This window comes from Leopardus geoffroyi, chromosome C1 (genome assembly GCF_018350155.1).
Source record: "Leopardus geoffroyi isolate Oge1 chromosome C1, O.geoffroyi_Oge1_pat1.0, whole genome shotgun sequence".
Classification (NCBI taxonomy): Eukaryota; Metazoa; Chordata; class Mammalia; order Carnivora; family Felidae; genus Leopardus; species Leopardus geoffroyi.
In genome coordinates this window covers 220,640,274-220,656,352 of record NC_059328.1, presented here as the reverse complement: position 1 = coordinate 220,656,352, position 16,079 = coordinate 220,640,274, and the positions used below count along the sequence as shown (strand labels likewise).

The 16,079-nt window shown below is 56.9% G+C and overlaps 1 protein-coding gene across 3 annotated transcripts in view; it reads left to right on the top strand.

Moving 5' to 3' along the window:
* Positions 1 to 16,079, top strand: part of NDUFA10 (NADH:ubiquinone oxidoreductase subunit A10) — a 51,552-nt gene that overhangs the window by 28,350 nt on the left and 7,123 nt on the right. The window contains exon 10 of one of the 3 annotated variants that reach the window (XR_006713338.1): positions 13,363 to 13,604. The exons of the other annotated variants lie outside the window; for them this stretch is intronic. The gene's annotated coding sequence lies outside the window, so the exon portion shown is untranslated. The remainder of the gene's footprint in view (positions 1 to 13,362; positions 13,605 to 16,079) is intronic. 3 annotated transcript variants of the gene reach the window in all.

The following is a 16,079-nucleotide window of genomic DNA, read 5'->3' as shown; positions in this document are numbered from 1 at the left end:
GAAATTTAAAACCAGATGGGTATTAAGTTATCTAGTGAGAAATTTTTGCCCTTTTAAATTTTTAAAAAAATTCATCTGATTGTGTGAGCGTGTTGATTTACTGATAACGTGTCTGTAACATTTCTGTTACTTTTGATGACCTCACTTTAAAAAATTTTTTTTCATTTTTTTTTTAACATTTTATTTTTGAGAGAGAAACAAAGCGCTAGTGGGGTTAGGGCAGAGAGAGAGAGGACACAGACTCGGAAGCAGCTCCAGGCTCTGAGCTGTCGGCACAGAGCCCGACGTGGGGCTCGAACTCACGAACCGGGAGATGGTGACCTGAGCCGAAGTCGGACACTTAATCGCCTGAGCCACCCAGCTGCCCCTTGATGACCTCACTTTTAAACAAGAAAGCAGTGGGCCGCAGGCTCAGAGACTTTGCCGTCACTGATACGTGGGCAGAATTTAGCAGTAAGCCCTTTTTTATGGTTTCTTGTTGTGCTCTCTCGTTTATGGTGGGTGGTACTGGCTTTCCACTTGAATTACCGATACGGTTTCCTCTTTAAACTTACCGTGACAAAGGGCATTCAGTTTTTCTAAATGTAAGCAATAGATTGGGCACGCAGCTGTGGCTGGAGCAGGGCAGGGGCCTCCGGTGAGCTGCGTGGCTGTGCCGCGCTCTGCTGGCTTAACGTTCCATAGGCGTCAGGCGTTTTCACCTCATCCTCCCGCACGTTCACTGCCTTTGGTCCTCAGTTATCCAGTCCGCCGCGTGCTTTCCGGGTATGTGCGGGGGACCATCGCAGTGCACAGGATGGGCAAGAGCCCCTGCCCTCGTGGAGCTGACGTCAGGGTGGAAGGACCTAGAAAGTAAAACTGAGAGTTTGTTAAATGGTGGCAGGTGCTGTGTAGAAACCTGAGTTCCCAGAAGAGGGCAGGGCAGAGCCTTGCCAGGTGGCGGCTGGATTTGGAAAGCCTGGGTCTTGCTCCCAGAGGCCACACTGAGAAGGTGGCCTGTGAGCGGAGAGCTGCAGGAGGTGAGAGGAGCAGGGGTGGGTGCTGGGGGAAAGGCCCGGGAGGGGAGACGGGCAGATGCAGAGGTGAGGCTCAGCGCTTCCAGCACAGTGCCGAGGCTGGAGCAGGGGCAGGGAGGGGAAAGTGGTAAAGAGACGGGGGAGGCCAAAGAGAGGCCTCCTGGGCCAGTGGAAGAAGGTGCAGGAGGAAAATTGCATATTTTGTAATGGGAATATGGTGGTGTCAGATTTGAGAGTAGATTGAGTAGGGGTATGGACGGAAGCAGAGAGGCTAGTTAGGAGGCTTAATAGGAAGATAGACGGAGAGGTAGCATTAGCTCAGACCAGGGTGGTCCTCGCACGGGTTTCAAAAAGTGGCCATTATTATGGGTAGAACCAACAGTCTGTTGAAATTTTGTATTGGAAAGAGAGAAGTAAGCTGTTCGCTAGGTCGGTGGCCTCAGGAACTAGAACTTGAGTTGGAACCGGCGGATGTTGGCAAAAGAGAGACACAGGTTTCCGTGAAGGATGAAGGATGGGTCGTTGGGGGTGTTTGAGATGCTTACGATCCCCATGAAGAGACGTTGAATAGCTTGCGTGCAGTGAGTTTGCAGTTTGCAAGTAAGTGGGACTTGTAAGTACACGTTTCGGGGTGGTCAGCGTGTGGTTGACGTTTGGAGTCGCGGAGCTAGTGGAGCTCGCGGGTGGTGAGCACAGGTAGAGGAAGAGAGTGAGGTCGAGGGGTTGAGGGGGCAGCAGAAAACCAAACTGCGTCACCGTTTTCACGGAGTGTACGTTGAGTATGTGTTTTATTCCGTTAGTTATTCTTACAAGTGGGGATTGGTAGCGCCTGTAGGAATTTTTCTGTTGATACACGTCTGTTAACAAAGTGTAGCTTTGGGGCGCCTGGGTGGCTCCGTCGGTCGAGCGTCCGTCTCTTGATTTAGGCTCAGGTCATGATGTCATGGTCGTGAGCGTGGAGCCTGCTTAAGATCCTCCCTCTGCTCCTTTAGCACTTGCGTTCACTCTTTCTGTCTCTCTTAAAAAATAAATATAAACAATAAAGTGGAGCTTTACGTTTCCTTGTGTAAGTGAGAAACAGCTGGATTATCCCAGCAAAGCAGGACTGGCATCCAGAACACACGAGACTCGCGTCATCCCGTGTGGGGGGTGGGCAGGGCAGTGCCCCGCTGTGGAGCATGGGCGGACCCCTCTGCCGCGCCATGGATGGCGCGGGGGGTGTCCTTGCGGTGGATGGGACCCCTGAGTGGCTTTGCTCACCGCTGTGGTGAGACGCTGCTCAAAGCAAGGAGGCTTCCGGTTGACCCGCGGCCCCAGCCTTTGTAATGACAGTTGTGGGCAACACTTAAAAGTCCCAGCGTGGGAAAAGAAAAAGGAAAACGCGTGCCAGCAGGTAACGGCAGCGTCGCTTCTTTCTAACCTTTATGCCACCTGTTTCCCCTTGCCTTGATGGGCTGGATGGATCTCTGGTTCATGGGCAAGTAGGCGCTGTGACAGTGGCTGATGTTTCTGACATCAGTAATTCACCAGTAGGGGTTATGCTGCTGTGGGTTAGCGGTAGATATTCTCCCCTAGGAGCTGAAGGAAGTTCCATTTGACTAGTAGTTGAATTTCCGTCCTGTGTGGGTGTCGAGTCTGATCACCTGTGTCTGCCCCAGACGATGCTTTTCTCCTTTTTTTGTTCGTGAGCTCAATCTTACCGGTTGATTTTCTAGTGGGACACAGATCTCGGTCTGGTGGAATCAGTCCCCCTTTTGTGTGTATTAACCTCTTCATGTGGAGCTGAACCCAACTCACGTACTTGATTTAGGACTTTTGTACCTGTGTTCCTGACAGATTGTAGTTTTCTTGTGATGATCGTCCTCAGGTGTTGTCGGGGTCACGCTGACACATGACACGGAGTTGAGGCGGCACCTTCATTTTTTGTTCTCTGCAAGAGTTTGCAGAAGGGGCGCGTCACGGCTTCCTTTAGCAGGTGCCTGGGTTGACTGGTGGGGCTCTGTTGGAAAATTCCCGATTTTGGCTTCAGTTGCTTTGATAGACACGGAATACTCAGTATCTTGTCCCTTCTTGGGTTCGGTTTTGGAAGTTGTATTTATCACAGAATTGGCCCCCATTTCATTTAGATTTCCTAATTTCTTGGTGTGAAGTTGTTTACAATGTTCTCTTTTATGCTTTTAACTCGAGTGGGCTGGAGGGTGACCGCCAGCCCCGTCCTCAGCCCTGTGGCCAGTCCTGGGTCTCTCTCCTCCTTCGCTCTTGGAAGGAGCTCAGCATCCAAGGAACGGTTTGTTTGGTATCGTCCGTTGTACAGTCTGGTTCGCCGATTTTTTTTCTCTTCTATTTGCTGTCTCTCAAACTTTTTATGATGAACAGATGGGTCACTGATTTTTCAGCCTGTCTTGCTCTTGAACAGGTATGTGTAAGGCTGGACACGTTGCCCCCACACCTGGCTTAATTTGAGCTCTTAAGTCTCTGTGTGGGGTTTTCCCTGGCATTAACTCAGAATGTTTTCTGATTTTAATCTGACTTCTGTGTACACCAGTAACTCATTTGAGTTCTACTGGATCATTTAAAAGCAGTTGGGATCTTTCTAACTATCTTTTTGTTCCTGATTTCTGGCTTAATTCCACTGTAATCCAAAACATACTTTTTATCATTCCAATCCTTGGATGTGACTGAGGCTCACTTTTCGGCTCAGCATTTGGTCAATCTGGTGACGTTTCGCAGTCCCGGAGGAGAGTGCCCCTTCCCCGTGCTGTGCGCGGCGTCCCGCTGGCATCCCGCGGTGACGCGTGTCACGGCAGGACTCGCGTCGCCGTCCTCCGTGCTGGCGTGCCGTGCGAGGTGCGTGGAAGTGTGCCCCTGTTGGCGAGGCGTCACGTCTGTCGGGCCTGGGGTTGTGTCTCACGCGCTCCGAGCCTGTGTCGTCACGCGTCCCCCGTGTTGTGTGCTTGTCGCTCTCTGTGCGGACCCACGATGGCGCTGCGCACCTGGAAACACGTGTGCTTCAGCCCGTGCGGTCCGTGCGGGGAAGGTGTACCCGCTCGCGTCTCGTGCCGCTGCCGTGTCTGAGGGGTGCCTCTCACTTGGGGTTTTGTGTGTTTCTCACCTGCTTTTGATTTTTTTCCTTTCTTGCCTTCTTTCGGATTCAGGGTTTTGTTCGTTTTCATTCCATTTCCTCCCTCTGTTTGCTTCCTGGCTCTCATTCTCTTAGCTGTTAGTAGCCAGCCTGGTGGCGAAGTATGTGTCCTGGACTCAGTGGGGTCCACGGTGAACTAGACCTCCTGGCCGGGACGGGGGCCCCGGGGCTTTTCCTCCCTTTGCCCGGCCCTTGGCTCTCCTGCCGCTGTCATCCCCTGTCCGACTGCCCGCTCGTCGGTGTGCCGTCAGCCCCCGCGACGCTCCGGTCACCGCTTTCTGTGGCCGGCGCTCCCGCGGGTCTGCCCAGGGCCCCGCTCTCCGTGCTCTCGCTCCGTGTCCTTGTCCTGCCTGAAGAGTCATGGCTGACAGAAAATCCTCTCGCTGAGTTTAAAATGGTCTTTATGATCTTCGTTTCATCTCCCCTTTCATTTCGGGATGTGTTGAACTTCCAGAAATAGCAGGAATAGAAAACTAACTCGCGCTGAACCCGTGCCCGTGCTCCACACGACGGCGTCTCAGCTGCAAACGCTTCGCGCAGAGGTTTCCAGTGTGGTCCCTGCACCAGCATCGCTGGCTCTCCTTAGGAATGCAGGTTCTCGGGCCCCACGCCGGGCCTACTGGACGGGGCTTCTGGGGGCGCGGCCCAGGAATCTGCTGTAAGGACAGAACCGTGGCTTTGGCGTGTAATTCTTGCAAACGAGGACGTACTCCTTCACAACCAGCGTGCCGCTCTCCACACCAGGAGGTGAGCGCTCGCGTCTTTCCGCCTCTGACGCAGAGACCCCTTTGAGGGTGACCGTTGTGCCTCTGAGAGCGATGCTCTTGCGAGCGGAAAGACCCGGCGCAGGCTCATGGCCTGCATGTGATTAGGGCGTGAATCGGATCCGTCCCTCAGGCTTTCTGGGACACTTTTTGAGGTGACGGGACAGGCGGTTTTTGCATGCCCCTCCGTTTGGTTTCCCCGGAACCAGGTTTCAGTTGTGTGCCTTCTTGTAGGGACGTCCCAGGATTCGTCACGTCTTCTCAGACGGCGCAGTTCCCGTGGGCCCCCTCCCCACGTACGTCGACTTTGATCACTTGGCGGAGATGATGTGTTCACCGTCAGTCTCTTACTCCCTGTAACTTATATAAATGTTTTCCGGGAAAGCACTTTGGAGCTTCGTAAACGTCCATTTCGTCATCAGACTCTCACCCGGTGGCTCTAACATCCGCCGATTTCCGTGGCTCAGTTACTAACGTGACGGTTGCCAAATGGTCACCTGCTAATGCTGTCACTCTTCCTCCAGTGCTGGTTAGCGCTCCACTGTGTGCGAGTGCTTTCTCCTGTCCCTGTGCACTCACTTATTTGGCTGTGCCACAGGGGACACAGGCTGGGGGGCTCCCGGGACCCCCGTGTTCGCCCGCATGCCTGTGCTTCACTCTCCTCCCGTCCCGGGTGCCGGCGACTCTGGGCCCATAGCAGCCCTGCGGGGTCCGTCCTCCTCGCCCCCCACTCGTAGGCCCTCACGGAGCAAGGAGCTGGGCTCGCACGGCTTCGGTCTCTGTGCTTCCCGAGCTGACCATTGTGTGTGACTGGTGTCCTGCCGTGCCTGTCTGCCACCGTCACCACTGCCATCCCCAGCCCCTGCCGGTGCCCCCGCCACGCACATCTCCACTTCGGTCTCTGCTTGGCTCGAGGTTCCTAACGTTGTCTGGAAAAGGTCTGCTGGTGCGTCTGCGGTGTGGCCCGTGCCCCACTCCCTGTCTGCCCCCTTCTGGGGCCCCAGTTAGCCCCGTGGGCCTTTTCCGCACGTTCCGTGCCCTCACACTCTTCTCTGTTTTCCGTACCCTGTTTTCTCTAGGAGCCTGGGCGTGTTCTTCTTGTCCGTCCCCCCAGTTACTAGTCTTTTCAGCTCTTCCCAGCCTGCCTCTAAATCTGCATTTCCTGTCTGTGTTTTTAATTTTAATCGTAGTCCTTCTTGACTCTAGAATTTCCATTTTTTTAATTTCAAGTTATTTGCTGAAATCATTTTGTTACCCGATTTCTTGAACATACCAGGTAACCGCACTACCTGCACCTGTTTTAGATCTGTCTACACTGCCTGGTTCTCTCCGTCCCTTCGTTTTCCTGTTTTAGATCTGTCTACACTGCCTGGTTCTCTCCGTCCCTTCGTTTTCCTGTTTTAGATCTGTCTACACTGCCTGGTTCTCTCCGTCCCTTCGTTTTCCTGTTTTAGATCTGTCTACACTGCCTGGTTCTCTCCGTCCCTTCGTTTTTGGTCGTTCAGTCTTATTTTTGGTGTGCCTTGTTTTTTCTTTACGTTCCAGCCATCAAAGATAGCTCAGAGCTCTGGTGGTGTTACCTTACTCTGGAGAGGACGTAGGTGCTGTCCCCTGGCACCTAAAGTAGGGCCGGGTCCCCGAGTCCATTGAGAAACCGCCCGTTGGTGCTGCGCTTAGGCTTGTGAGGGTCTGCCGTGTTCCCCCTTTGCCCTTGCCGATGGGAGTGCGTTCAGTGGGGCCCTTGCTCTGTGGTGGGTCCTGACCCACCGTACTGTGCCCACCGTCCCCTCCCCTGGTGCCCTCAGCCTCCCAGCAACCGCCTTTGAGAGCAGGCGAGCCCTGGGAGGGAGGCGTGTGGAGACCAGGCAACTCGCCTTTTCCCCTTTCTTCGCTGGGACCTGGAGCCTCCCACCTTGGTGCCTTCGCTCAGGTATTTCCCTCATGTTGCCTGTCTCTCGTGGTGGCTCAGGAGGGGCATGTTGTCCTCACTGGTCCACCAGGAGCTGGATGTGACAGCCATTTTAACCAGAGACGTGGTGGCGGAATCTGGCAGTTTTTTATTGTTGTTGTGTTTTGCGTGTTATTTAATTTGTGAGTATTAAGAGAATCTGCTATATTGGACTTACAGTTTTAATGGGTTTTTTTAATGTTTATTTTGAGAGAGAGAGAAAGAGACAGAGCGTGAGCAGGGGAGGGACAAGAGAGAGAGGGAGACACAGAATCTGAAGCACGTTCCAGGCTCTGAGCTGTCAGCACAGAGCCTGACGCGGGGCTCGAATCCACAAACCGTGAGATCATGATCTGAGCCAAAGTCAGACGCTTAACCGACTGAGCTGCCCAGGAGCCCCAGACTTATGATACTAATTAAATGTTGAGAAATGCTGGACGTTTTAATTGATTTTTAAAGTTTGTAAGCATTTTAAAAAATGACTCCCATTTTTTAGACCAGTTTTAGATTTACAGAAACATCGTGAAGGCGCGGGGGAGTTCTCACGCCCCCGCCCCCAGTTTCCCGTGCTGACGTCATGTTCGCGAGGCGTGTTGTCACGGTGCATCAGCCAGCACTCGTACCTCCATACCTTCCTCGATTTCCTCACTTCTGCCCTAATGCCATGTTCCTGTTCCGGGATCCCATCCAGGACACCGTGTGACAGTAAGTTGCCGTGTCTCCAAAAGCTCCATTTGGCCGTGACGGTGGGTCAGATCTCCGTTAGTCCTCGTGACGGTTCCGAGGAGGACCGGTCAGGTGTTGGAGTGTGTCTGCCCTTTTTCTCAGGGTGAGCCGGTGTTTGTGTTCTGGGGGAGAGAGCCTGCAGAGGCGAAGCACCGGTTCCATCCCTTCACGGATCGTAAACCTGCCTCCTCCCTGCTGGTGTCGGCCTTGACCCCCTAGCCGAGGCCACGCAGATGCGCACGCTCCCTTTCTACAGTCTCCATGCACACCGCACACTTTACATCTGTCCACTGAGTAGGAATCGTGTGAACATTTAGAGGGATCCTGATGTTTTTGAAGGAAATTCGGTTGCTTGATTTTCAAGCAGTGATCAGTTTGGGCACCTGGGGGGCTCAGTCGGTTAAGAGTCCGACTCTTGATCTCAGTTCAGTCTTGATCTCAGGGTCACGGGTTCAAGCCCCGTGTTGGGCTTCCACACTGGGTGTGAGCCTACTTAGAAAAACAAAACACAAAACCAACAACGATGGATTGAATTGAGATAGAACGTAAATGCCGGTGACCGTTGTCCTCGTTGGCAGAGTACTTCGTCTGGACGTTGAAGACCTGGGCATCAGTTCTTCCCAGGTGTCCCTTGGACAGCACATGGCGGGGCATCTGGGGAGGAGCGGCAAAGCCCCTGCTGCTGATTTCTCCCGCAGCTGTCGTAGGACTGGAGAGATTGGTGGTTCCAGGAGGGGTCCCTGGCCAGGCTGCAGAACTGCTTTCTAGAAATGCCTGAGGGAGCAGCAGGTGAGGCCGGTCCTCCCCGGGACACCCGAGGCACCGCGTGGTCTGCTGCCTGGAGGACAGCAGGGTGGGGACGCATGAGAGTTGTTTCCTTCAGGAGGAGGAATTGCTTGGTGTCAGAGCCGGGGGCGTCCTGTGGCCACGTATGTCCTGGGACACGTGAGTTGCTGGGGTGGGGGCCGTTGCGGGAGGACCCTCAGAAGCCCACCACCCTGCCGGCCATTTTCTCATTTTCCAGGGAAAACTAGTTTCAGTGTTGAAAATGTGTTTCAGCCAAAGTGCCTCGACGGCATGACAAGTTGGCATGATTCTGATTCAGGTGGTAAAGGTGATGAAGTTACCAAGGTCACAATCCTGGTTTCATGAGGACCTCGCAAAGCGTGTGCCCTGTGCTTGTAGAGACGTGAGGAGCTGGAGGAGGGCCGAGCTCTGCGCATCGCAGCCCCAGTACACGCTGCGCGTATTTCACGCCAGACCCTGAACTTGCTGGGGCTTGTGGTAGGAGGTTATTGGAAGCGGGAGCAGGGCGCCGACCTTTTGTTTTTAGTTAAGTGCTGTGGTCCCCTCTCCCTCTGAGGGTCCTTCTTCTCTCTCTGTCTTTGCTTTTCTGGGTCTGTGTTTAAGTCTCTTTTTGCTTCTGCCAGCGCTTTCTGAATCTCATTGACAGGATGTTATTTCTTGCTTATGGTTTCATTGGCTTCTCTTTCTTGAAGCGTCTCAAATACATAGTTCCTTGTATCCCGCACGTGGTAACGTCAGGTCTGGAAGAGCGTCAGACTTGGTCATTTCTCGTGTGCTCTGATTCTGACCCTTGGTGGCTTATTCCCTTCTGTGTTTGGAGACTTTGGACGCGAAGTTCATGCTCTTTGGGCATATATCTGTGGGCGTTCAGTGAGAGCCCCTCCTAAATACAAGATGCCCACTTCAGTTTGAATTCAGGTAAGCAACAGCTACTCTTTTGGTGTGAGTATGCCCCGAACATTCCGTTCCTCGGGGCAGCCGGGACTGTGCGGGGACTCCGGGCTCCCACGCCAGGGTGAGGACTGACCGTGGCCGCCCGGGAGCTGTGCTGCGCGTCCGTAAAGAATCCCCTTCCCACACGGCCCCGCGGCCCTGCCTGTTGTCTCTGGGCGGCTCTCCAAATGTCCCCGGGGCAAGGAGGCCACAGCCCGCCATCCTGCCTTCCTGTCTGCTCTTCGCTTTCAGCCCCTGTTGTTGCTTGCGGAGCTCAGCAGTGCATTTAAAGCATTTCCAGAGGTTTTACGTCAAGAGCTTTCTCCTGGCGTTGGGGCTGTTGCCTTGCTGGAAATGGAAAGCCGCTGGGTTCCCACGGGATCTGAACGCCGGCTTTGGTGCCGGTGCTTCCCGTGTCCGTGCTCCGGGGCGTCTGAGTCGGAAGCTCCGTGTCTCTCTGTGCTCAACGGGTGTTTGCCTGGTGAACCCCCAGGACAGGACTCATTCAGTGCCCGACCCGCAGGGCATAGAAGGGAGACCTGGCTGGTGAAGGAGCTCCGTCTTCTGTTATCATCCGAGAATCCCAGGCAGAGGGTGCCCTCGGGCATCTCGGGAGCACAAAGATACTGTGAGCGGTGACGGCTCACCCCTGACGCTGGCTGCCGTCCCTCCCCCCAGACCGTCATCATTTTACACTCACTCGCTTACCGCTCGGCAAATATTTATTGTTCCGGGCACCGTTGTAAGCGTCGGGGCCACATCTGGGACTAGAACAAAAGCTTGCTCGCAAGGAGCCTGCATCCTGGTTGGGGGAAGGCGGGACAGACGATAAACACGTGTGTAGCAGGGCGTCTGAGTGCCGCGGGGCAGAGACGAAGCTGTGTCCGGTGGGAGCTGCGCTGAGAGAGGGAGCCCGCACGGGCAGGTGGCCCCTGCACCTGCAGGCTGGGCACGGAGCCCCCGCCCGTGAAGCGGAGCCGGTGGGGCGGCAGGCGGAGCTGGAGGTGAGGTGGGAAGGTAGCAGGGCAGGGTCGGAGGGGGCTGGGGCCGTGCTGTGGAGACGGGCCTGACGTGTTGGTGAGACCGGAAGCCAGCACGGTGTTTCGAGGGTGATCGCGTCTGTATTACGCGCGGGAAGGATCGCTCCGCTTGATGCGTTGGCCCTCGAGTGGGGGCAGGGAAGGGGGGTGTGGGAGGAGTCTGGGTGAGACGTGGTGGGGCCTGGCTCACGTGCCCTTACCCGAGGGCCCCCTTCCCCGCTACAGGTTTACAGGGAAAGACGCTGTTGTTGAAGGGTTCAAGCGCAGGAGAGGGGTCGGGGGGGCCGTGACCGGGGGGGCAGGCGCTGGGCGTGGCGTCTTCGAGCCGCGTAGTGGGTGTGGTGCCGGGTGCAGGTAGAGACAACACTGGGACTCGTGCTCTGAAGCGGGTTGGCGCTGACGTGCCAGCCGGGCGTTCGTAGGACACACACAGCTGCTTGTTTCGACAGCGGGCTTCATTGGGGGGCCTCGGGCACACTTATTAATGGGTCCTGTGTTAACCGAGTGAACCCAGAAAAGGCGTCTCTCTAGAGAACTTTCCAGGACCAGCTGAGGACGCCTGTCCCCTCTGCGTGCCGGAGTGGCGCTCTCGTGTGACTGCCTGTCGGTCAGGCCATCCTAGGGGACGCTCGTGGAAGCAAGTCCGCCCAGCTTTGTGAAGCACGAGGACCACTGGGGGCACAGTGGGGGCACAGGGTTCGCCCCCCCCGAGCTCCTGCGCCTGCTCCCACGCTGTGTTCTGGCCACTCAGCCAAAGCATTTCAGCCCCGTTCTCCTTTTCAGGCTCACACTTTCTGTTTTCATAACGCTCGATCGAAGTCTGCAGTTGCAGCGACAAGTACCATCGGCGTGGCTGTTTGAAGTAATGACCCGTTCCCCTCGGAGGGTGGGGGGCAGGGGAAGTACCATGGCCCCCGGAGGAGCTGCCCCTTCCCCGCAGCGTGTGGGCCCGGGGCCTGGGCCAACGGGAGCCGCCGCGGGAGGAGGGGCGGGGGAGGAGGGCTGGTGAAGCGGAGAAGCCCCCGCGGCCGAGGGCACGGCGCCTGTGTGGGTGCCGTGGGAAGGTCGGGGTGGTGCGGGCTGCTGGCCCTCGACCGAGAGTTTGGGCAGAGTGGTGGCAGTGGGCTGTCCCGTGTTTTGTTTTATCTCGAGAGGCCGAGATCTCAGCGTTTTTGTAACACAAGGGCAAGAGCCAGCAGGAAGTGAGGGAGAAGGTACCGGAGGGTGGGCGCAGCAGGTGGGCAGAGACTGCAGGGGTGCAGAAGGGGTCGCCGGCCCGCCGAGCAGGTGTGGCCGCCCTCAGGGCCGTGGGCACAGTGCGCAGGCGGCCCCCAGCGCCTGCAGGAGCGGTCGCCCTGAGCGGGAGTGGACACCACTTCGTGAGATCTGGTGGGTGAGGCCCTTTCGCGCCAGAGACCCCTGCCGGTGGGCCGCTGGCCCAGTAGAGGACCTGCCTGCGGGGGGCGCGGGGCCCGACAGGCTCCGTCCAGCTGCAGGTGAGGACAAGAAGAGGTAGAAAGGACTTTCGTCGGTCCTTTATGCTGAACCGCGGGCTTCACTTGGGATTACTCACTGTCTACAAGAAAGCCTCTGAGGTGAGTTTTAGACTCACCTTTCGGGAAAGGCGGGGCTCAGAGATCAGCTCTGGTGGCACCCTCCTAAGGAAGGCCGTCAAGGGCGGAAGTCTGGGGTGATGGTTCGGAAGACGCCGTCCTGGCTGGCGAGGGCCTTCTGTTGGCAGACAGCGGGGACGCAGCAGGGCCCGGACCCTCCGAGGGCCTCGGCGCCCTCCTGGTGGTTGGCAGTGAGAAGGAGAGGGGCTCTGAGGGGACGGCTGGGGTGCAGGCAGGAGGGTCCCGGGGCAGGGGTGAGAGCTGAGAGGGCTGACGGGGAGGCTGCAGTACGAGGGCGGCCAGTTGTGAGCTGTGGGCGAGGCCCCGTGCTGCTGCCCCAGGAAGGCAGCGTTGTCGTTATTCCCATTTGTAAACGAACCGCCTGGCACAGAGGTTATCTGCCGTTGGGGGCGGAGGTTCCCGGAGGACGCACTGGGGCTGTGTCCCGTCAGCCAGCCCTTTGGGCACAGCAGCCACACGGGGGCCGCCGGGTGGCTGGCGTGCAGGCGTGTGTGCGTGAGCATTTCCGGCTTAGCTGTGTCGTGACCTGGGGGTGCGGACTAGTGAAGACAGACCTGAGATTTCACAGGAATAGGATTTTTTAGTTTTTGTCTGGTTTTGTTGATCCTGTGACCTCGGCGTTTGCTCAGCCCTGTTGCTGGCTGGGGTCCGGGTCCTTTCAGGTGCCTGCCACACTCGGGTGACTGCCTGTCTCCAGTTTCTCCCGAAGTGATATTTGCAGAGGGGCCCACGTGCCTGGAGTCTGAGAATATCCATCCGTGCTCTTTCTGTTCACCCGGCCCCCTTCGGTACTTGGTACGGCCGGGGCCTGCTCGGGGGGTGCTGGTGTGTGCGAAGCAGCCTGCTAACTTTTGAAAGTCATTTTTCAGACACGGTGTTGGGTCACTTTTTATTTCCGTGCAGCCCTTCCTTAGGGCAGACAAGCTGTGAATTGGTTTCCACTTTACCGATTCAGTGTCTTTTCAATTTAGGGAGGCCAGATGCTATTAAGATACGGCACTCCCTCCACCAATCCGATTGTTCCAAGACAGTTGCTAGGACAACGGTCTTCTGCTTCCTCTCCTGCTGTTTTTATTTCTCCACTCTCTCAAGTTGTCTTCACCGCAGCACCGAGTGACCATGTTTCAGAACAGAGACGGTCCGTCACTCCAGCCTGCTAACACCGCGTGCTCTCGCTCCTGTGAGATTCCCTTTGATAAAGACGGACGTGCAGTGACCAGGAGCCGTGGCGTCCGTTCACGTGAACACGCTCGGGAGGAGAGGTGCAGACGTTTACTTGTCCTGCGCTTCCTCTCGGCGCGTAAGCCTCAGTTAGAACTTAATCTGCTACGTGTGTTTGTGTCCAAGTGCGGATTCTCAGCGTGGACGTGGTTTAGTTGAGCGCGTAGAGCGCTCTTCAGCCTGCCCTTCGCCCGTCGGGGCGGGAAGACGCGCCGAGACGTGCGCTGCGAGTGCCCCTGCACACGCTGCCTGGAGAGCGCGTCCCCGAGCCTCCGCATCGGTCCGTGTGCCCCGTGACCTCGAGTCCCGCGTGTGAGGATAACACGTGTCCCCCGGAGAAGACCGCTAGTGCACGAGGCGGGCTTTTCGCCAGGTGCTTTCCCCTGAGTGAAACTGCGGATTGTCACGTGTTATCGGAGGCTCTGCTGGTGGCAGGTCACGGGGAGACGCCTTAGCACGCAGCCTGACGAAGCCCGGGTGCCCGGACTTGGCGGTGCGCTCGGTCGATACTTTTGTTTTTGGGTTTCTAGAAAGAACACTGTTTTCAGGTATTTAAGCGAGTGCTTGAGTTAGGGCCTTTTCCACTCACTGCTTGCGTGAGTCCTTGCAAACACACGAGTCTGTGGTGCTCCTGGCAGCGGATGTGGATGTGTTTGTAGCGGGCGGTGGTGTTTGTGCTAAAGACAGAAGGCATTCGTTCTTTAAAAGACGGCTTTTGGAAATTGTCTTTGATACAACGAGATTTTGAGGGGGGAGTTGACTTCGGAGTTTCACCCTTGATTTATGCTTAGCAGTAATGGAAGATCAGGGAGATTGCACATCAGAGAAGTGCCTCTACTTAATAATTTCTACCACGTCTTTGAAATTAATGAAAAATTCTTGGGGTCCATTAGCATGTCTACATAATAACGGGAAACAGAGATCGGCAGGTGGAGTCCCGGGGTCACTCCAGACTTAGTGAGCCGGCAGAGCATCTGGAAAGAGCAGAGTCCGTCCTAGCCGGTATAACCCACGTCCCGGCTCTTGTGGGGTGAGGCGGGTCCAATACAAGGGGGGCTTCATTTGATCCTTTTAAAAAAATTCACCTCCCGACAGTAATGCAGCAAAGGATTTGAGGCCAGAATTCCTCCTGCCTGCGTTCTAGTTCTCTGGAGAGCCGCTGAGAGACGGTGAGCCTCAGTGAGCGCCCTGTGGTGACCGCTGAGAGCCAGGGTCCCCGACCGGACTCTGCAGGAAACACAAGAGGAGGTGGCAAAGCCTGGGCGTCCACCCTCCCAGGCCAGCGTGGAGCGGGGACCGTGCCCCGACACATGCCCAGGCGTCTCTATTCTAGAAACTTGAGCGGCACAGCATGATGCACCAGGACTGGCCGATAAACAGAAAATCGGAGGGAGTGAATGGCATTTGGTAAAACTCAGGAAAGGCAGCATGTGGTCGAGAGAGACAAAGCTATTATATCATTTTCCAGAGTTAGCAGCGGGAAGGACTTCCTGTCTGCTAACCCGCTCCCGGTGTCCCAGAACATGATCCTGGACTTGAGACCCGCGGTTCTAGCCTGCCGCTTGCAGCCCGGTGGCTCGGGCAGGTCACGTAACATCTTGTCAAGTAGGGACGGCGCCCGCCTGCCCCTCGTGGCGTCGGGACGTGTGAGGCGGTGCCGGCAGCAGGACTTGGTGACCGTCGCTGGCGTCGATAAGTAGGCCGGTGACTGCCCTGGGCGTCGCTTTGAGATGAGTGCCAGGAGGAGGGTCTGCGGACAGGTGCAGGGGCTCCCAGGGGACAGGGAGGGCTCGTGGAGAGAGGGGCAGGAGCCGGGGAGGAAGAGCGGCCCGGGGAGGCACCCCAGAAGAGCAGGAGCAAAGAAGAGGCAGAGGCCCGGACGGCCAGTCGTCAGCTGCTCCCTCGGGGAGGTGCCTGTGCGGGAGGTGGGGCCGGCTCTGTTCCCCGAGCACCAGTGTTCCAGTCTCTGTCACAGACGGGGGCCGGGGCACTTCCTTCCCGGGAGGTGGTGATGGAGCAGGCCTGGGGGAAGGGGGAAGGGGGGGGAAGCAGGGCTGCAGGAGCCAGAGCCTGGCCCAGAGAGGGCCGCGCAGTGAGCCCCTGGGGAGAGGCGAGGTCTCTTCCTGCTGGGAACCTGCTCTCCCGCGCCACGCGTCGTCTCGTCGCTGTCGCAAGTGAGGGTCGGATTCGCATCGTTTTCTCTCTTCCTGCTGCTTTTGGCTTGGTTGATAACGGTCAAGTACTTCTGTTTTATTTCCGCTGTTGACTCAAACGCTACACCCGTCTCGCGTTAATGACCGCTCCGGGCCGCTCCAGCGCACGCCTGTCCCTCGCCACGTGAGCGGCCCGTCCTGCCCTGCCAGGCCACGCGGAACGCAGGCGCCTCACGGGGGCGCCTCCCGCCCAGCTCCTCCCGCCTCTGCCGGGTTGCTCCCCTGCCTTTCACGTCACCCGTGTCGGCAGCCTCGTGACCTGTTGTTGTTGTCTCAGCTTCAAACGGTCAGTTCTCTGTGAAACAAGTGAGAGGTTCTTCGTGACCTGCCACCCGCCCCGTCGCTCCCTTCTCTGGCGCGCTCGCGCTCTGCGGTCCCAGGCTTCCGTCTGGCGGCTCTCTCGTGTGGCCTGAGCCGCCTCCGTCGCTGGTGCTTATGGCACGGGTCTGCGGGCAGCGCGTCCTGTGAGCTCTTGCTTGAAGGAAGAGAAGAACCAGCTTCGGCTACACTTTCCCAGACACGGGCGCCCGGAGAAGAATCCCGGGTTGGCGCGCGTCCCCCCCGACCCGCCGAGGCCCCGTGGATCCTGGCCGCACGGCTTCCGTGGACGAGTGTGAGGTCCCGCTTGCCCGCGG